Genomic DNA, 20,832 nt, shown 5'->3' with positions numbered 1-20,832 from the left:
ACGTGTATAGGTGTTTTCCAGTGATGGGTTGCAGCTGGAAGGGCATCTGTTGTGTTCACATGTAATTCAGTACTGTGATTTTTATGTTGAAATAAGAAACTTTTGTGTAACTGTTGGGGAAACGGAAGTGAAGCGAGCAGTAAGTGAAGTAAAGAAATGTTGAACGCCGCGATTCCTGTCTCGTCTGATTTATTACTGTAAGAACACCACAAATTGGCGACGAGGATTACGCTTAATTTTTCCGTGATTTTGGTCGAAGATGGCTGTTAACAATGTGCCTTTTCCGAGTTTTTTCTACCTTGTCCCGCTGAGCCTGCTATGCCGTTCACTACATGGCTGCAAATATTTGAGAATTACCTACGGGTCATCGATGCGACGGGGGACGCGTGGCCGGATGACAGACGGAGAGCCGTACTGCTCCATTGCCTCGGCACAGAAGGATAGCAAGTTTTCTACTCATTGCCTAACATAGGTACTACATACAAAGATGCAGAGAGTGCACTAACAGCTTTTTTTGTGCCAAAAACCAACATAGTAGTGGAACGTCACGCCTTCCGTAAACATTGCCAGGCACCTCATGAGACGCGAGAGACTTTTACTTGAAACTGATCTTACATTGGACAAAGCTGTCACAATAGCGAGTCAGATTGAAACTGTGGCTGATCAGGCTAAATCCATTTCAAATCCCTGTCAAGTTACCGCCCTCATACAAGCAGTGCAGCCTTTAATAAAGCGCAAGACAGGAAGATCGTCACATGCACGTTCTAATTATGCAAGGAACAAAAAGGTCCTGTTTTCGCTGTGGCTCAGAGACCCATTTAGCTAATGCTGCAAACTGCCCTGCTGCAGCTGCAACATGCTGAAAGTGCAAAAAGACTGGACATTATGCTAAAGTGTGCAGATCCATTCAGACAAATACACGAGGGGTTCAAGAAATTGAATTACCAGAAGTCACAGTCTTGTACACTGAAAATTCAGATCATTCACCAAGCATTATGAGTACAGTAACTATATCCACTTCTACTGTTCATACCTGTTTGGTGAACTTGGTAGTTGACACCGGGTCTTCTCTATCCATCTTGCCCCACAGCTCTTATGCATGCTATTTCAGTCATGTGCCACTGTCGCAGCTAACAGCTAAGCTTGTAACTTACTCAAAAGCTCACATTCCAGTCATTGGGTGTTTGTCAGCAAATGTTTCGTTATAAGACCATACAGTTTCAGCTATTTTTTACATTGTGGATAAAGGCACACCATTGATGGGAAGGGACCTCATGTCTGCACTGCATGTGAGGATTGAGAATAATCAAGTACTGCCTTTTACTGTCATTCCTGACATTACACCTCCACTGCCAGTGTTTCAATGCACCGTTGTGGATTTAACAGATTTCGGATGTGCTAGAAATTTTGTACACCGCGTAAAGCTGGATGAAACTGTCACACCTGTGCGTTACAAGCTTTGTCGGTTGCCACTCTCTGTGCGCAGTGCTGTGACAGAGGAGTTAAATTGCTTACAAGCAGTTGGAGTGATTGAACGTATTTATGCTTCTGCATGGGTCTCACCAATCGTTGTTACACAGAAAAAATCTGGAAAAATCAGGATGTGTGTGGATCTCAGAGGACCAAACAAGGCAGTAATTGTTGACCATTTCCATTGCCACATATGGAGGAATTGCTCACTGCTCTTAAGGGTTCAGCTATTTTTACTACCATTGACTTGACTAATGCTTACTATCAAGTACCGCTGCATGAAGAGAGTCGCGATCTCACTGCCTTCATTAGTCATGATGTACTGTACATATTTTGCCGTGTTCCGTATGGATTAGCAGCAGCACCTGCAGCGTTCCAAAAAATGATGACAAACATTCTGGCTGGCTTATCAGGGGTCGAAAGTTATCTGGATGACATTATTATACATGGACGTGACATGCCTTCTCACGATAAAACACTACAAGCAGACCTACAACGCCTAGAGGCTGCTGGCCTGCAACTAAATAAAGACAAATGTTGTTTCTGACAAACCAGCCTACTGTTTCTAGGGCATACAGTATCAGCTGAGGGCTTCCGTCCTGATGAGTCACGAGTGCAGGCAATACTCAATGCACCTCAACCCTCAGATGCTTCTACTTTGCACTCCTTACTGGGACTTATGTCATGGTACAGTAAATTTATACCCGATTTTGCCACTGTTGTAGCTCCAATATTCAGCTGGTCAGATGAAGCTGAACTAAGCTTGACCAAGGTTAATCAGCTGCTGGCAAACAGCCCTTCATTGGCATTATTTGACCCCAGTTTGCACACCATTGTCTCCACAGATGCTTCTGATTACGGCCTGGGTGCTATTCTATCTCAAGTCAGTTCAGATGGGATTGAATGTACTGTAGCATTCGCATTGCGCACTCTGTCTGCTGCTGAGCGGAAGTATGCTACTGTTGAAAAAGAAGCACTAGCATGTGTGTGGGTCGTTGAGAAGTGTCAAATGCTCCAGCTGACTATCTGTCACGTGTGCCTATGCCTGCTCCATCTACAGACAATGCTGTTTCCTTGGATAATGAGGATGATTTAGACGAGGACTTGGTTGCTTTTCTATCTACCCCCTCTAACTCCATATCTGCTGCAGATATTGATGATGCATGTGCTAGATGTCCTACACTGACCAAACTGCGATTATAGATTTCGAAGGGCTGGCATCCTTCAAGCACGGGACTAAATACTGAGCTGTTGCTGTACTATCAGCTGCGATCAGAACTGTCTGTCAAGAACAACTTTGTTTTCCGGGGGTCACAGCTAATTGCACCTGTTGCTCTCCGCACTATACTTGTCTCCATAGCACATGAAGGTCACCAGGGGGAGACAAGAACCAAGCAGCGTCTCCGTGATCTTTATTAGTGGCCAGGGATGGATGCTCAGGTTCATGATGCTGTGCGTTTTTGCCATCTTTGCCAACTCAATGACAAAACTGTGAAGTCACAGCATGCACCTCTTCAGCCTATACCGCTTCCAGATGAACCAAGACAGAAGGTGGCTGTGGATATAGTTGGGCCGTTTGAAACCGCTGCACCTGATTGCAGAAATGCTATTACATGGACTGATTATTACAGCAACTGGCCTGAAGTATCGTTCACTCGCACCATCACGACAGATGCTGTGATTTCCTTTCTGTCATCCATATTTAGTCGCCATGGCAATCCAATGAGCATAGTTACTGATAATGGTGTACAGTTTGTGTCTGCTTCCTTTGCTGCTTTTCTGGAAAAACGGAATATACGCCATCACCATTGTTCTCTCTACTACCCAGCAGCTAATGGTGCTGTAGAGAGGTTCAACCGCGTTCTCAAACACACCATACAAAAGGCCATCCAACAGCATCAACCATGGAAACTGTTGTGACTCCTCACGCTGCTACTGGCACCTCACCATTTCAGCTACTTTTCAGCAGGCAAATGCGCACAAGGTTGTCTATTCTGCAATCTCCTTCTGCATGCTTGAGCAATGATGTATCGGTGCGTCAAAAAGTTACAAAGATGCAAAACAAAATGAAACTGTACACTGATGCTAAGCGTGGTGCACAAATTCCTTGCTTTCAGAAGGGAGATAAAGTAAGAGTTCAAAATCATCTGCATGTTCCAAAGGGACACAAGAGATACACTGATCCCCTCACAGTTAACAAAAAACTGGGGGTGGGTACATATGTGCTTAGTGATGGGAAAACTTGGAATGCGTCTAATCTCACTGCATTTCCATGCAAAACAGCAACTCCTCTTGTCAACACTGATCACAGTACAACCTCTCTGACTCACTGACCTAATCACACAGTTCAAAAGCCTCGCTAGTTAAAGGACTATGTTGCTTAGATTTAGGTTGTTGTTGTACTGAGTTTCTGCTGCTTATGTTACCAAACTGTGTTAACTTGACTACTTAAGTTCCTAATATTACAGAACTGTTAAAATCTGTATTTTTGCTGTTATGAAAAAAAAAACAAAAAAACAACAACTGTGTTTTACACTACAGACTTAAAGTTGGTTAAATGACTTAAGGTTATTGTGTTTAAATTAGTAACTGATACTGAGCACCTAATCTTATTGCTTAGATACCCCACAAGCTGTTTTAAATAGGGGGAAAATGTTGCGTTCACATGTAGTTCAGTACTGTGACTTTTATGTTGAAATAAGAAACTTTTATGTAACTGTTGGGGAAATGGAAGTGAAGCGAGCAGTAAGTGAAGTAAAGAAATGTTGAACGCCGCGATTCCTGTCTCGTCTGATTTATTACTGTAAGAACACCACAGCATCCTCTCCGTAAAACATATGCTGGATAAGTTGTGGTTCATTCCACTGTGGTGACCCCAGATAAAGGGACTAAGCTGAAAAGAAAATAAATAAATGAATGTATGTCTATTTCTAGTTTTTGAGGATCTTTTGGTCTACTTTGCTTTGTCAGACAGGCCCTGTTTAAGTAGTTTCTTGATTGCAAACGTGTATGGCATTATTCAGGCCTGGTTGTTTCTAAAGAAATTAAACTTGGGTGTAATAAACACTTTTTCACACAGGGCTTTGTACATTCAACAGCCACTTTATAAGGTACACCTGTCCATCTGCTAGTTACGCATATTTCTAATTAGCCAATCACATGGAAGCAACTATTTGCATTTAGGTTTGTAGACATGGTCAACATGATCTGCATCAGAAAGGGGAAAAAGTTTATTTAAGTGACTTTAAATATGACATAGTTGTTGGTGCCAGATGGTTTGGTCTGAGTATTTCAGAATCTGCTGATCTACTGGGATTTTCACTCTCAACCATCTCTATGGTCAGGCTCTACAGGTAATGGTCCAAAAATAAAAATAAAATAAAAACAAGTGAGCGGCAGTTCTGTAGGCACAAATGCCTTGTCAGAGGAAAATGGCCAGACTGGTTTGAGTTGATAGAAAGGCAACAGTAACTCAAATAACCACTCATTACAACTGAGGTATGCAGAAGAGCATCTCTGAATGCACAACACGTCCAACCTAGAGATGGATGAGCTACAACAGCAAAAGACCACAGCTGGTGCCACTCCAGTAAGCTAAGAACAAGAAACTGAGACTACACACGCTCACCAAAATTGGACAATACATGATTGGAAAAACATTGCCTGGTCTGAGTCTCAGTTTCTGCTGTGACATTCGGATGGTAGGGTCAGAATTTGGTGTCAACAACATGAAAGCATGCATCCATCCTGCCTTGTATCACTGGTTCAGGCTAGTGTTAGTGTAATGATGTGGGGGATATTTTATTGGCGCACTTTGGGCCCATTAGTACTAACTTTGGATCGTGTAAATGCCACAACCTACCTGAGTATTGTTGCTGACCATGTCCATCCCTTTATGACCACAGTGTACTCATCTTCTGCTGGCTACTTCAAGCAGGATACCGTGCCATGTCATAAAGCGCAAATCATCTCAGACTGGTTTCTTGAACATGACAATGTGTAGGAAAGTCCTATAACGGGGTTGCAGTTTTTATGAGTATACACTAGATGACGCACCTCTCTAATTTGACCGACATTCACTACTTTCACTTTTAAGAGCAAGCACATGGCAAAAATCACTTGTGAGGCACGGTGAGAAGGCAACCATCTATCCTGTGTGTGTTCATGCCAAGAAAGTGAGTTTATTTACTGATTTCCACCAAAAATATGTGTAATACTTATGTTGCAACAATATTTGTAATGTTATATTTCTCCTTTAATGCATATATTTGCATAATCTTATGTTATATGTCAATCTGTGTTGGGAAGCTAATATGCTAGTCCAAACTATTTATGCCATAGTATGTTTCTTTGTTGGATTAATGTATATATTTTGACACATGGTGTAATTTTGAGTCATTTCTAAACACTACAGTTTGACAGTGAATTTATTTCTATATTTAAAGATTGTTTTCTGTTGTAATTTGAATGTAAATGTTTGACTGTTGTTAGTTAATTGCTAAACCTGTAATATTTTATTGATACTTAATTTTGTCACGGTTGCAGGTTTGTGCGCTCTTCCGGAATGTCTGTGTGATCATGTGGGTTTGTTTTGCTTTTGTGGCCCACGTGTGTTGTTTGGTCACGTGGCCTTATGTCACTCCGCTGGATTGATTTTTCGCCAGCTGAATTACATCATCGTGACTATTTAAGTGCTACGTGTTTAATGTTCATTGTCAGTTCGTTACGTGTGTTCATGTGTGTCTCTCTGTCTGTGCTCAGGACCGTGAGGAGCTTCTGCTAGAGCCTGATTTCCTGTTCGATTCCTGTCCTGTTCCCCTAGCCTTAGCACCTCACTCTTTTGTTACACCTGCCTTTTTGAGTTTGACTTTGTTTAATAAACCACTTTGTTCACTCGCTATTGGATCCACCCGAACATTTATTTTGAACGTGACAAAACGAACTGACCTTTACCATGGATCCAGCGAGTACTTCTCAGATATCGGAGTTCCTTACTGCTAGCAACGCCAGGATCGATCGCCAGGACGAGGCTTTAGCCACGACTGCACAGGCTATCCAGGCCTTGGTTGGTCAGGTGTCGTTACTCACTACTCAGGTCCAACAGCTGATTTCCGGAACAACACAAGGGGAGCCTGCACCAGCTCCGGAGGTGATACCTGCGCCGGTGACTGCCAGTGCTAACTTGGGCGTTGGTCGCTCAGTTGAGCCTCGCCTTCCTCCGCCGACCTGCTATGCTGGGGAGCCTCACTTATGCCGGTCCTTCTTAGCCAAATGCTCCCTGTACTTCTCCCTGCAGCCATCTTTGTTTTCCTCAGAGCAGGCCAAGGTGGCGTTCGTCATCACTCTCCTTTCAGGAAGGGCGGCTCAATGGGGAACCACAGCATGGGAGAAGAAATTACCCTGTTGTTCTTCGTTCGACCTGTTCTCAAAGGAACTAAAAAAGGTCTTTGATCGGGCCGCCTCTGGGAGAGAGGCCGCTCGAGTCCTCGCTGAGCTCCGCCAGGGGAATCGGAGCGTGGCGGACTATTCCATTGAGTTCCGCACTTTGGCTGCTGAATCCGGCTGGAACGCGGAGGCTCAATGGGACATGTTCCTTCATGGCCTTTCGGATCGTCTTCAGGACGAGATCTACTCCCTAGATCTTCCCAAGACCCTCGACGAGCTAGTGGATTTGGCCATCCGGGTGGACTCCAGACTGCTTCGCCGTGAGAGTCGCATGCGGCAAAACAGGTTTCCGGATCCTGTCCCTGACTCGCCGGTCTCGCCGATGGCACCGGAAGTTGGGAGCGTTGACCCGGAACCCATGCAGTTGGGCAGATCCCGCTTGTCCGTAGAGGAGAAGCGCCGGCGAAGAACGGAGGGACTCTGTCTCTACTGCGGTGGGGCGGGGCATCGGGTGGCTTCCTGTCCCGTAAAAGTCAACACCCATCAGTAGGTAAGAGGTTACTGATGGGTGAAATTAATTTGGACAAATCCTCTACGTCTGCCACTATACTGCCCGTCTCCTTATCATGGGGTTCCGGAACTCAAGACACACAGGCGCTCGTCGATTCCGGGGCGGAGGGAAACTTCATTGACTCTGGTTTCGCTTTCAGTTTTAAACTTCCGGTTATTGCACTGTCACAACCCATTGCAGTACGCGCACTCAGCGGACTTTCCCTTCCCACTATCACTCACTCCACTAAACCCATAAAGCTGATCACGTCTGGAAATCATGTTGAACACATTTCATTTTTTTTAACAGACTGTTCTAACACACCAGTGGTTTTAGGTCATCCTTGGTTAATTCTTCATAAGCCTCACATTAACTGGGGTCTTAATGCCATACTTTCGTGGAGTGAGAACTGTCATCAGTCTTGTCTTTCGTCTGCTCGTTCTGCTGTTTCTTGTTCTGTGTTTCAGGAGGAGCGCATGGACCTGTCAAACGTGCCCAGTGAGTACCTCGACCTGAAGAGAGTGTTCAGTAAGTCTCGAGCTGCTTCACTGCCTCCTCACCGTCCCTATGACTGTGCAATAGATTTATTGCCAGGTACGTCTCCGCCTAAAGGCAAGTTATACTCTCTTTCTATTCCTGAGAGGGAGGCCATGGAGAAATATATTTCTGATTCTCTAGCGGCCAAGATCATACGGCCCTCTTCTTCACCGGCGGGGGCGGGGTTTTTTTTCGTGAAAAAGAAGGATGGGTCCCTTAGACCCTGCATTGACTATCGAGGGCTGAACAGCATCACGGTGAAGAATACATATCCTTTGCCGCTGATGTCTTCAGCGTTCGAGCGTCTGCAAGGGGCTTCGTTTTTCACGAAATTAGATCTCCGCAACGCATATCATTTGGTTCGCATGAAGCAGGGTCATGAGTGGAAAACCGCGTTTTTGACCCCCAGGGGGCATTTTGAATATTGTGTTCTTCCTTTTGGGCTTTCTAATGCTCCTGCGGTTTTCCAAGCACTCGTAAATGACGTGTTGCGAGATATGATAGATCAGTTTATTTATGTCTACCTGGATGACATTCTGATTTTTTCTCGTTCTCTCCAGGAACATGTGCAGCACGTCAGGCGAGTGCTTCAGCGGCTGCTAGAGAATGGGCTTTTTGTCAAGGCGGAGAAATGCGTGTTCCATGCACAGTCTGTTCCCTTTCTAGGACACATTGTGTCAGTCGAGGGGGTGCGCATGGATCCAGAGAAAGTTCAGGCTGTGGTGAATTGGCCAATCCCCGAGTCTCGTAAGGCCCTGCAGAGATTTCTGGGCTTCGCTAATTTTTACCGGCGTTTTATTCGCAATTTCAGCCAGCTCGCCGCCCCTCTGACGTCCTTAACCTCCTCCAAAACTCCTTTCAGGTGGTCGATCGCAGCACAGGCTGCATTCTCCAATCTGAAGAGCCGCTTTGTTTCAGCTCCTATTTTAGTGACACCTGATCCCTCCCGGCAGTTTGTGGTGGAGGTTGACGCGTCAGAGGTGGGGGTGGGAGCTATCCTGTCCCAGCGCGCTGCCTCGGATGACAGAATTCATCCATGCGCGTTTTTCTCTCATCGATTATCTCCCGCAGAACGTAATTACGACATTGGTAATAGGGAGTTGTTGGCTGTCAAACTCGCTTTGGAGGAGTGGCGTCATTGGTTGGAGGGTTCGGGGGTTCCCTTTATCGTTTGGACCGATCATAAGAACCTTGAATACATCAGGTCCGCCAAACGACTCAGCTCCAGGCAGGCTCGGTGGGCATTATTTTTCGGTCGTTTCGATTTTACCATCTCTTATCGGCCGGGTTCCAAAAACATCAAACCCGACGCGTTATCCCGTCTTTTTGATTCTTCCGAGCGCAATACGTCTCTTGAGCCCATCGTTCCCCAGAGGATTTGTATTTCTGCTGTGACATGGGAGATCGAGAGCAGGGTCCGCACAGCCCTGGATGGGGTAACGCCCCCGGCCGGTTGCCCACCCAGTTGTTTGTTTGTGCCGGAGGAGATTCGGTCTGACGTCATTCGGTGGGGACATTCCTCCAAAGTGGCTTGTCATCCGGGGGTGAGTCGTACATTATTTTTAGTTAAACAGCGATTCTGGTGGCCAGCTATGGCACGGGACATACGCGAGTTTGTTTTGGCCTGTTCTGTTTGTGCTGTTTCTAAGACTTCTAATCGCCCTCCCGCTGGACTCCTTCAGCCGCTGTCAGTGCCTTCGAGACCCTGGTCGCACATTTCGCTAGATTTCGTCACCGGGCTCCCGCCGTCTGGTGGCAATACGGCTGTTTTGACCGTTGTGGACCGGTTCTCGAAGGCAGCTCATTTTATTCCTCTGCCCAAATTACCCTCAGCCAGAGAGACAGCGGATGCTGTCATTAATCACGTCTTTCGCATTCATGGCCTCCCGACGGACGTGGTTTCTGACAGGGGGCCCCAGTTTGTCTCTAAATTTTGGAGAGAATTTTGTCATTTATTGGGAGCGACTGTAAGTCTTTCTTCTGGGTTTCATCCTCAGAGTAACGGACAAACTGAGAGGGCAAACCAAGATCTCGAGCGAATGTTACGTTGTTTGGTTTCCCAGAATCCCTCCTCTTGGAGTCAGCAGCTCCCATGGGTGGAGTACGCACACAATTCATTACCAGTGTCGGCTACGGGCCTCTCTCCGTTTCAGTGTAGTTTAGGTTACCAGCCACCAGCTTTTCCCAGTCTGGAATCCGAAGTCGCGGTCCCCTCCGCCCACGCCTTTGTCCAGAGGTGCCGACGCACTTGGAACAGGGCCAGGCAGACCCTCCTCCAAGTGGGTGCGCGCACTAAGGCTAAAGCCGATCGCCACCGGTCGAAGCCTCCCGTTTACGTCGTCGGTCAAAAAGTGTGGCTTTCAACTAAGAATATTCCCTTGCGTTCCGTATGTAATAAACTTGCACCCAAATTTATTGGCCCATTCACTGTCATCAAGATCATTAGTCCGGTGGCAGTCCGCCTCAAACTTCCTCCAGCGTACAGGAGAATTCATCCCGTGTTCCATGTTTCCAAATTAAAGCCCGTTTTTCATACGGCGATTAACCCGCCCACTCCGGTTCCCCCCCCCGCCGCGTCTCGTAGATGGGGAGACCGTTTATTCGGTTAAGCGCATTCTGGACTCAAGACGGAGGGGGCGAGGATTTCAGTACTTGGTGGACTGGGAAGGTTATGGTGCGGAGGAGAGGAGTTGGGTCCCTGCAAAGGACATATTGGATCACTCTCTTATCGATGATTACAATCGCCAGGTAAGCGCTTCTGGGAGCACCAGGAGGTGCTCTTGAGAGAGGGGTAATGTCACGGTTGCAGGTTTGTGCGCTCTTCCGGAATGTCTGTGTGATCATGTGGGTTTGTTTTGCTTTTGTGGCCCACGTGTGTTGTTTGGTCACGTGGCCTTACGTCACTCCGCTGGATTGATTTTTCGCCAGCTGAATTACATCATCGTGACTATTTAAGTGCTACGTGTTTAATGTTCATTGTCAGTTCGTTACGTGTGTTCATGTGTGTCTCTCTGTCTGTGCTCAGGACCGTGAGGAGCTTCTGCTAGAGCCTGATTTCCTGTTCGATTCCTGTCCTGTTCCCCTAGCCTTAGCACCTCACTCTTTTGTTACACCTGCCTTTTTGAGTTTGACTTTGTTTAATAAACCACTTTGTTCACTCGCTATTGGATCCACCCGAACATTTATTTTGAACGTGACAAATTTGTCCTATTTTATGTTCCAGACCACACAACACCCACATACGTAAACCCTCACATCCCCTCTGTACCTATACCAACAACGGTTAATCTGTACCAATATACCGACTCATCAAAGATATTTTTGGATGAAACTCTCCGAGCCCTTTACTCTCTTACCGGAGTCTCCAGTTTTCAAGGACTATCAGAACATTCCAGAGGTTCCACCTCAACACAATGAGTTCACTGTACTCAAATGCCCTCTACAGTCAAAAAAATCTCAATCCAATAGATCACCTTTGGGATGTGGTGGAACAGGAAATTTGCATCTTGGATTTGCAGTCAACAAATCTGCAGCAGCTGCGTATCATGTCAATATGGACCAAAATCAGGCAAAAGAGGGTCCAACCTGGTACTAGTAAGGTGTACCTAATAAACTGGCCAGTGAGTGTAGTTTGGAAATTTGTTTTCTTTAATAATAAAACCCTTAATTCCTTTATTTTATATATATTTTGATGTTGAAAATGCAAAAGATGAAAATAGACTTACTATGGTCACCTTTTGGCATCACGGTGGCACATTGGGCAGCACAATCGCCTTACAGCAAGAAGGTCGCTGGTTTTGAGCCCCAGCTGGGTCAGCTGTCATTTCTATGTGGAGTTTATGTTCTCCCTGTGTTCGCATGTGTCCTCCGGTTTTCTGGTTTCCCCCTCAGTCCAAAGACATGTAGGAAAGGTGAATTGAATAAGCTAAATTGGCCATAGTGTATGAGCGTGAATGAGTGAATGGTGTTTCCCAGTGATGGGTGGCAGCTGGAAGCGCATCCACTGCATAAAACATATGCTGGATAAGTTGGTCGTTCATTCCGCTGTGGTGACCCCTGATTAATAGAGGGACTAAGCTGAAAAAGAATGAATGAATGAATGAATGAATGAATGGTCACCTTTCTGTGAGTGGCCGAGCACTGCATCTGCAGCACACGTCCTTATGTTTAAAGGTTTGTATTTGTCAGCATGCACAAGGTAATATCTCAAATACTATAATATAAAAGCTCAATACGACCTAGATCAAGGCATATGTTCACCTTCAAGAAGTTCATGTAAATTTATATCTAATTTTTTTATTATTCCTTTATTAGCTATTTGGCAGTGACCCAAACTGTCTCATCTCCTCCCCATCTGTTCTCTCTCTAAAGAAGAGAGAGAAAGAGAGAGTGATATGACCCCTGCCCACCTCTACTCAATACTCTACAAAAACATCCCTGCTCCTGACCACATCCGCATACTGACCAACCTCTGGGGACACGAACTGAGCTGAAGGCCACATCAGGTCAAATAAATGCTGATCTAGAGCCTGTGAAATACTCCCTACCACTAATTTAAAGCCCTTTTGCAATGCTAAATTCAGTTCATGTCCTGCTGCTGGGGTTACGATGCAGCTGATTCACTGCTAGCAGAGAGAGAATATAGTTTTTTTTTACCACATTTAAAGAACCAAACGCCTCCTGCTGTTATTCATTCATCACTCTAAAAAATGCAGGGCAGGGTGTCACGATTGTGGATCTGTCTGTTCTTCTATGATGTGTCTGCGTGTGTGTGTGTTTGGGTGTCTCTGTGTCTTTGAGGGAGTCGCGTGGCTGTCAGTTGTGTTTACATATCAGCTGGGTGGTCACGTGTACGCTGTCACCACCACTTGCCGTGCGTAGCACCGCTCAGCTGTAATCAGCGGACCACAGGTGCAGCGCATTACTGCGCCAATATATGTTTAGCATTTCTGTCTCACATTGTCAGTTCGTTGTCTTCACCTCTGTTGTCTGTGTCCTGTCAGACTCCTGTCGCTGAGTTACTGGTGGTGTGTCGCTGGGAGAGCTCTGTGTTTGGACTCTTGTACTTATCTGTTGACGGCTCCCTGAACTTGTTCTACTGTGCTTCCCTGTTCGTTTCATTAGACATCTTCCTGCTGCTCGCTCCACTCCCCGGTCATCTGCCAGCGATCATCCTTCTCTGTTGTTTTCTGTCTGAGTCCAATAAATCTCTTTTTACTTGCAATTGGGTCTCCCTGAAATTCGTGACAGAACGAACTGAGCAATATGGACCCAGCAAGTGTTTCTAAGATCCAAGACTTCCTCGCTCACAATTCAGCCCGACTGGATCAACAGGACAAACAAATGGTGGTGACCAGCCAGGCCATTCAGGCGCTGGTCACGCAAGTTTCTGAGCTCACGACTCAGGTTCAGAGACTGGGTTCTGAGCTCCGTACTGAAGCCGTCCAGCAAGCTTCTCCCACTAATCCACCAGCAAGTCATGCACAAGAAGAGACCCCCAGATCCACTTAACTGCGACTCCCTCCACCAGCATGTTACGCCGGCAAACCAGAATTGTGCTGGTCATTCATAGCTAAATGTTCACTTTACCTCACGCTACATTACATTTACATACCGCTGGACACTCGGTTACAACAGAGAGGGTCTCACAAGAAACTGCACACTCCACATCTTCCCACACAAACTCTTCTCATTGCATCTTCTGACCCCATGTAGTGGTTTTCTTGGTTTTTCTCTTGCTCAATCACACTCAGTCTGGAGGTTATGAATATCAGAAGAATATACTTTATTGTCGACAACAAAGGAGAACTTTCAGGAGACCCCCAGTAGCGTCTCTGTCTGAAAAATTCTGTCTCACTAATGAGCTGGCCTTACTTAAATACCCTTTTACATCCGTTGTTTTCCTTTGTTCTCCATATATTACATAGTATCCCACTGCGGTCAAGCCAGCCGCGGTTCGGAAAAACACAGTCAAGCCAGCCGCGCTTTATATTTTGGTGCGCGCGTATTATTATCATTACGGTAATGTCAGCAGCCACACAGAGAGCGCTCCACAGAGCACCCATTTCGCCCAGAACAGAGAGATAACAACGAAATATAAGTTTATCCCCCTTTCCTCCCACGTTTGCTTTATTAAACAATTTATTAGCTTTTTTTGACTGTTGTTATTTTAAGAAATTGGTTTCTGGGCTTACCTTTAATTTCCTCAAGTCTATCTTTTTGCTTCAAATGATTTTATAGCAGATCAAACGGACAGAATAAATATACGATTTCTAAACACCCAGAATGCGTTTTTATTTCTCCTAGCCAACTACAGTACATTGCAAATAAGGTTGAATGCAATTTTATACAACGTGCCTAACCTCAGAAAGTGAATATAATCATGAAGTAGTCCAACATAGCATTGTTTAAGTTACAAATATATGTTGGTTTTATTTAAAGGGGATTTAAAAATGTATGCTTCTTTCAGTATATGGGATATGGGGCATTATTACACTTTAGATGACTGTAAAGACCTTATTATTTGTTATAAGTAGAATAGAACAACAATAAGATCTGATGCAGGAAGTCAAATACTAAGCATACATCATATGAAGCCTGTTTTACTGCAGCATTTTGGAGAAATGTACCATTAACACACTTTAAAGTGCTATAAAGAAATAAGTAGAAAAAAAACAAAGTTTGGTTCTGATACAGGATGTACATGAATACCTCATGTGAAAGACCTCATTTAAGTTAACAGAAGAAAACTATGGACAGGACATCCAATATTATATGCATACCTCATAATAACTTACTGCAGCATTTTGGAGAAATGGGCTATTAATGAGCTATAAAGTCTTTAAAGTGTTATAAATACATTGTTTGGAATAAGTTAAATAAAAGAGTGATCAGGTCTGATACTAGATGTCCCATGCTATATGCATATATACAACATATGAATCCTTTTTACTGCAGCAATTTGGAAAAAAAATTGCTCATTTAAAAGATGTAGAAAAAAAACAATAGTCAGGTCTTATACAGGTCATCCCATACTAAACCTCATATAAAGACTTGTTACTGCAGCGTTTTGGAGAAATTGGGCATTAACATTACTCAAAGTGTTATGAAGACCCAATTTTCAATAAATAGACAAAAAACAATGATCAGTTCCTGTACAGAACATCACATACAATATGCATACTACATATAAACACTTCTTACTCCAGCAATCTGGAGAAGTGGGACATTAACATAATATAAAGTGTTATAAAGACCCCATTTCGATTAAGTAGAAAGAAACAATGGTCAGTTCTTATTCAGGACATCCCATACTATATGTGTACTTCACATGAAATCTTTTTTACTGCAGCGTTTTGGAGAAACTGGGTATTAACCTATTATAAAGTGATATAAAAACCCCATTTCTAATAAGTAGAAAAAAACAATGGACAGTTCTTATACAGGACATACCATACTATATATGTACTTCACATGAAGCGTTTTTACTGCAGCATTTAAAAAAAAAACGGGGTATTAACATAATATAAAATACTATAAAGACCACATTTTAAATAGGTAGAAAAAAACAATGGACAGTTCTTATACAGGACATCCCATACTATATCTGTACTTTACATGAAACCTTTTTACTGCAGTGTTTTGGAGAAATTGTATATAATATATTTCAAAGTGTTCTAAAGACCCCAATTCAAATAAGTAGAAAAAAACAATGGTCAGTTCCTATACAGGACATCCATACTATATCTGTACTTCACATAAAACTTTTTTACTGCCGCATTTTGGAGAAATGGGGTATTAAAATAATATAAAGTGCTATAAAGACCTCATTTCAAATAAGTAGAAAAAAACAATGGTCAGTTCTAGTACAGGACATCCCATACTATGTGTGTACATTACATGAAACCTTCTTACTGCACTGTTTTGGAGAAATGAGGTATTAACACAACAAAGTGATATAAAAACCCCACTTCAAATAAGTAGAAAAAAACAATGGTCGGTTCTTATACAGGACATCCCATACTAAATATAAAAGTACTATAAAAAAAGTACTATAAAGTCCCCCTTTCAAATAAGTAGAGAAAAACAATGGTCAGATCTTATACACGACACCCTTATCTCTGTGTGTACTTCACATGAAAGCTTTTTACTGCAGCATTTTAAAGACACGGGGGAATTAACATAGTATAAAGTAATATAAGGACCCCGTTTTAAATAAGTAGAAATAAACAATGGTCAGTTCTTATACAGGACATCCCGTACTATATGTGTACTTCACATTAAACCTTCTTACTGCACTGTTTTGGAGAAATTGTATATTAATATGATTTAAAGTGTTACAAAGACCCCATTTTAATAAGTAGAAAAAGACAATGGTCAGTTCTTACATAGGACATCCCATACTATGTACTTGACATGAAACTTTCTTACTGCACTGTTTTGGAGAAATGGGGTATTAACATAATATAAAGTACTATAAAGACCCCATTTCCAATAAGTAGAAAGAAACAATGGTCAGTTCTTATTCAGGACATCCCATACTATATGTGTACTTCACATAAAAACTTTTTACTGCACTGTTTTGGAGAAACGGGGTAATAACCTGATATAAAGTGCTATAAAGACCGCATTTCAAATAAGTAGAAAAAAACAATAGTCAGTTCTTATACAGGACATACCATACTATATGTGTACTTCACATGAAACCTTTTTACTGCAGCATTTTGGAGAAAGGGGGTATTAACATAATATAAAGTGCTATAAAGACCCCATTTCCAATAAGTAGAAAGAAACAATGGTCAGTTCTTATTTAGGACATCCCATACTATATGTGTACTTCACATAAAAACTTTTTACTGCACTGTTTTGGAGAAACGGGGTAATAACCTAATAGAAAGTGCTATAAAGACCGCATTTCAAATAAGTAGAAAAAACTATAGTCAGTTCTTATACAGGACATACCATACTATATGTGTACTTCACATGAAACCTTTTTACTGCAGCATTTTGGAGAAAGGGGGTATTAACATAATATAAAGTGCTATAAAGACCCCATTTCAAATAAGTAGAAAAAGACAATGGTCAGTTCTTATACATGACATACCATACTATATATGTACTTCACATGAAACCTTTTTACTGCAGCATTTTGGAGAAACGAGGTATTAAGCCAATATAAAGTGCTATAAAGACCCTATTTCAAATAAACAGAAAAAAACAATGGTCAGTTCTTATACAGGACATACCATACTATATGTGTACTTCACATGAAACCTTTTTACTGCAGCGTTTTGGAGAAACAGGGTATTAACATATTATAAAGTGCTATAAAGAGCCCATTTCTAAAAAGTAGAAAAAAAACAATGGTCAGTTCTTATACAGGACATCCCAAACTATATGTGCACTTCACATTAAATCTTTTTTACTGCAGCATTTTGGAGTATTAGGTTACTAATGTAATTCAAAACATTATAAAGACCCCATATCAAATAAGTAGAAAAAAACAATGGTCAGTTCTTATACAGGACGTCCCATACTATATCTGTACTTCACATGAAACCTTTTTACTGCAGCATTTTTGAGAAAGGGGGTATTAACATAATATAAAGTGCTATAAAGACCCCATTTCAAATAAGTAGAAAAAGACAATGGTCAGTTCTTATACATGACATCCCATACTACATATGTACTTCACATGAAACCTTTTTACTGCAGCATTTTGAAGAAACGGGGTAATAAGCTAATATCAAGTGCTATAAAGACCCCTTTTCAAATAAGTAGAAAAAAACAATGGTCAGTTCTTATACAGGACATCCCATACTATATGTGCTCTTCACATAAAACCTTTTTACTGCAGCATTTTAAAGAAACTGGGTATTAACATATTTTATAGTGCTATAAAGAGCCCATTTCCAATAAGTAGAAAAAAACAATGGTCAGTTCTTAAACAGGACGTCCCATACTATGTGCACTTCACATGAAACCTTTTTACTGCAGCGTTTTGGAGAAACTGGGTATTAACCTATTATAAAGTGACATAAAAACCCCATTTCTAATAAGTAGAAAAAAACAATGGTCAGTTCTTATACAGGACATCCCATACTATATGTACACTTCACATGAAATCTTTTTTACTGCAGCGTTTTGGAGAAACGGGGTATTAACATATTATAAAGTGCTATAAAGAGCCCATTTCCAATAAGTAGAAAAAAACAATGGTCAGTTCTTAAACTGGACATCCCATACTATATGTGCACTTCACATGAAACCTTTTTACTGCAGCGTTTTGGAGAAACGGGGTATTAAGCTAATATCAAGTGCTATAAAGACCCCATTTCAAATAAGTAGAAAAAAACAATGGTCAGTTCTTATACATGACATCCCATACTATATGTGTACTTAATATGAAAACTTCTTACTGCACTGTTTTGGAGAAGCAGGGTATTAACATAATAATATAAAATGATATAAAAAAAACCATTTCAAATAAGTAAAAAAAAACAATGGTCAGTTCTTATACAGGACATCCCATACTATATATCTACTTCACATAAAACCTTTTTACTCCAGCATTTTAAAGAAACTGGGTATTAACATATTTTATAGTGCTATAAAGAGCCCATTTCCAATAAGTAGAAAAAAACAATGGTCAGTTCTTAAACAGGACGTCCCATACTATGTGCACTTCACATGAAACCTTTTTACTGCAGCGTTTTGGAGAAACAGGGTAATAATATATTATAAAGTGCTATAAGGAGCCCATTTCTAATAAGTAGAAAAAAACAATGGTCAGTTCTTATACAGGACATCCTAATCTATGTGTGTACTTTACATGAAAACTTTTTACTGCAGCATTTTAAAGAAACGGGGGTATTAACCTATTATAAAGTGCTATAAAAACCTCTATTAATATAAGTAGAAAAAACAATGGTCAATTCTTATACAGGACATCCTATACTATATGTGTACTTCACACTAAACCTCCTAACTGCACTGCTTTGGGGAAATGGGGTATAGATCTAATATAAAGTGCTATAAAGACCGCATTTCAAGTAGAAAAAAACAATTGTCAGTTCTCATACAGGACATCCCATACTATGTGTGTACTTCACATACAATCTTTTTACTGCAGCATTTTAAAGAAACGGGGTATTAACATAATATAAAGTACTATAAAGACCGCATTTTAAAGAAGTAGAAAAAAATAATGGTTGATTCTTATATAGGACATCCAATACTATATATGTAACTATATATATACTTTACATGAAACCTTTTTACTGCAGCATTTTGGAGAAATGGGGTATTAACCCATTATAAAGTGCTATAAAGACCACAGTTTAAATAAGTAGAAGACAACAATAGTCAGTTCTTATACAGGATATTCCATACTATATGGGTACTTCACATAAAGCCTTTTTACTTCAGTGTTTTGGAGAAACAGGGTATTAACATATTACAAAGTGCTATAAAGACCCCATTTCAAATAAGTAGAAAAAACAATGGTCAGTTCATATATAGGACATCCCATACTATGTGTGTACTTCACATGAAACCTTTTTATTGCAGCATTTTGAAGAAATGGGGTATTAACATAATATGAAGTACTATAAAGACCTCATTACTAATAAGTAGAAAAAACAATAGTCAGTTGTCATACAGGATGTCCTATACTTTATGCATACTTCATGTGAAAACTTATTACTGCACCATTTTCGAGAAATTGGGTATTAAACTTATAAATTGCTTTAAAGACCCCTTTTCTAAAAAGTAGAAAAAAATAACAATGCTCAGCTCTTCCTATTGCTGAATACTCGTAGAGGACATCCCATACTGTATGCATACCTAATATGAAACCTTCTTACTGCCACTTTTTGGAGAATTGGGCCATTAACATAATATAAAGTGCTTTATGTTTTTGTACAGGACGTCCCTCACTGTATGCATAATTTACATGAAACCATCCTACTGCGGCATTTTGGTGAAATAGGTATCAACTTAAAGTACTATAAAGACCTAATTTCTAATAAGTAGAAAAAAACAACGGTCAGTTCTTGTACAGGACATCCCATACTACATGTATTTATCAGATGAAGACCTGTTACTGCAGTGTTTTGGAGAATTTGGACATAAACATTATATAAAGTGCTTTAAATACCCAATGTCTAATAAGTAGAAACAATGGGCAGTTCACATTCATGACATTCCATAATATATGCATACTTTACATGAAACCTTGTCACTGCAGCATTTTGGAGAAATGGAGGAATAATAACATTCAAAGTGTCATAAAGACCCAATGTCTAATAAGTAGAAGAAAACAATGGTCTGTTCTTAAAAAGGACGTCCTATACTAAAGGCGTACCTCATATGAAGACTTCTTACGGCAGCGTTTTAGAGAAAAGGGACATAATAACCTTTTAGATGGCTATCAAGATCCCATTTCTAATAAGTAAAAAAAAAAAAAAAAACGGTCAGTTCTTCAATGGACAATTCAGTGGTCAGTTAGGTTGATGGCATCATCCCAACTGTCTCAAGCTATTATTGTACTATTACAACAAAATGATATTATTGGGGATGATGAGTGGTGCTGCTCCAAATGTAGGGTACAAAGACAAAGACAAAACAAATATGTTTGGTTAATTTCATAGAGATAGTTTACCCAAAAGTGAAAATGAACGCGCTATGCACTGGCAATCAAATGGTTACAAACATTTATTAGTTCCTTCTTTTGGTTGAACACAAAAGATATTTAGAATGAACTTGAAAACTGGTAACCATTGACTTCCATTTTAGAAAAAAAAAACAATTACTATGGAGGTCAATAAATATAGTTCCACAGCAGGAAGGGAACTGCAATTTTGTGTATCCCTGACTCATTTGGAGTTGTG

At 41.4% G+C, this 20,832-nt stretch overlaps 1 long non-coding RNA gene across 1 annotated transcript; it reads right to left on the bottom strand.

Annotated features, from left to right (window-relative positions):
* Window positions 1-16,758: 16,758 nt before the first annotated feature.
* Window positions 16,759-20,395, bottom strand: LOC147842807 (uncharacterized). The gene is made up of 3 exons (XR_015498368.1): window positions 18,476-20,395; window positions 17,204-18,043; window positions 16,759-16,777 (listed from the first exon to the last, which is right to left on the bottom strand). It is a non-coding gene; the product is annotated as an uncharacterized LOC147842807 (long non-coding RNA).
* Between the last annotated feature and the right edge of the window lie 437 nt (window positions 20,396-20,832).

This window comes from Danio rerio, chromosome 8 (assembly GCF_052040795.2).
Source record: "Danio rerio strain M-AB ecotype USA chromosome 8, GRCz13ab, whole genome shotgun sequence".
NCBI lineage: Eukaryota > Metazoa > Chordata > Actinopteri > Cypriniformes > Danionidae > Danio > Danio rerio.
The sequence above is the reverse complement of the archived record's forward strand: the minus strand, read 5'-3'. Positions and strand labels throughout refer to the sequence as shown.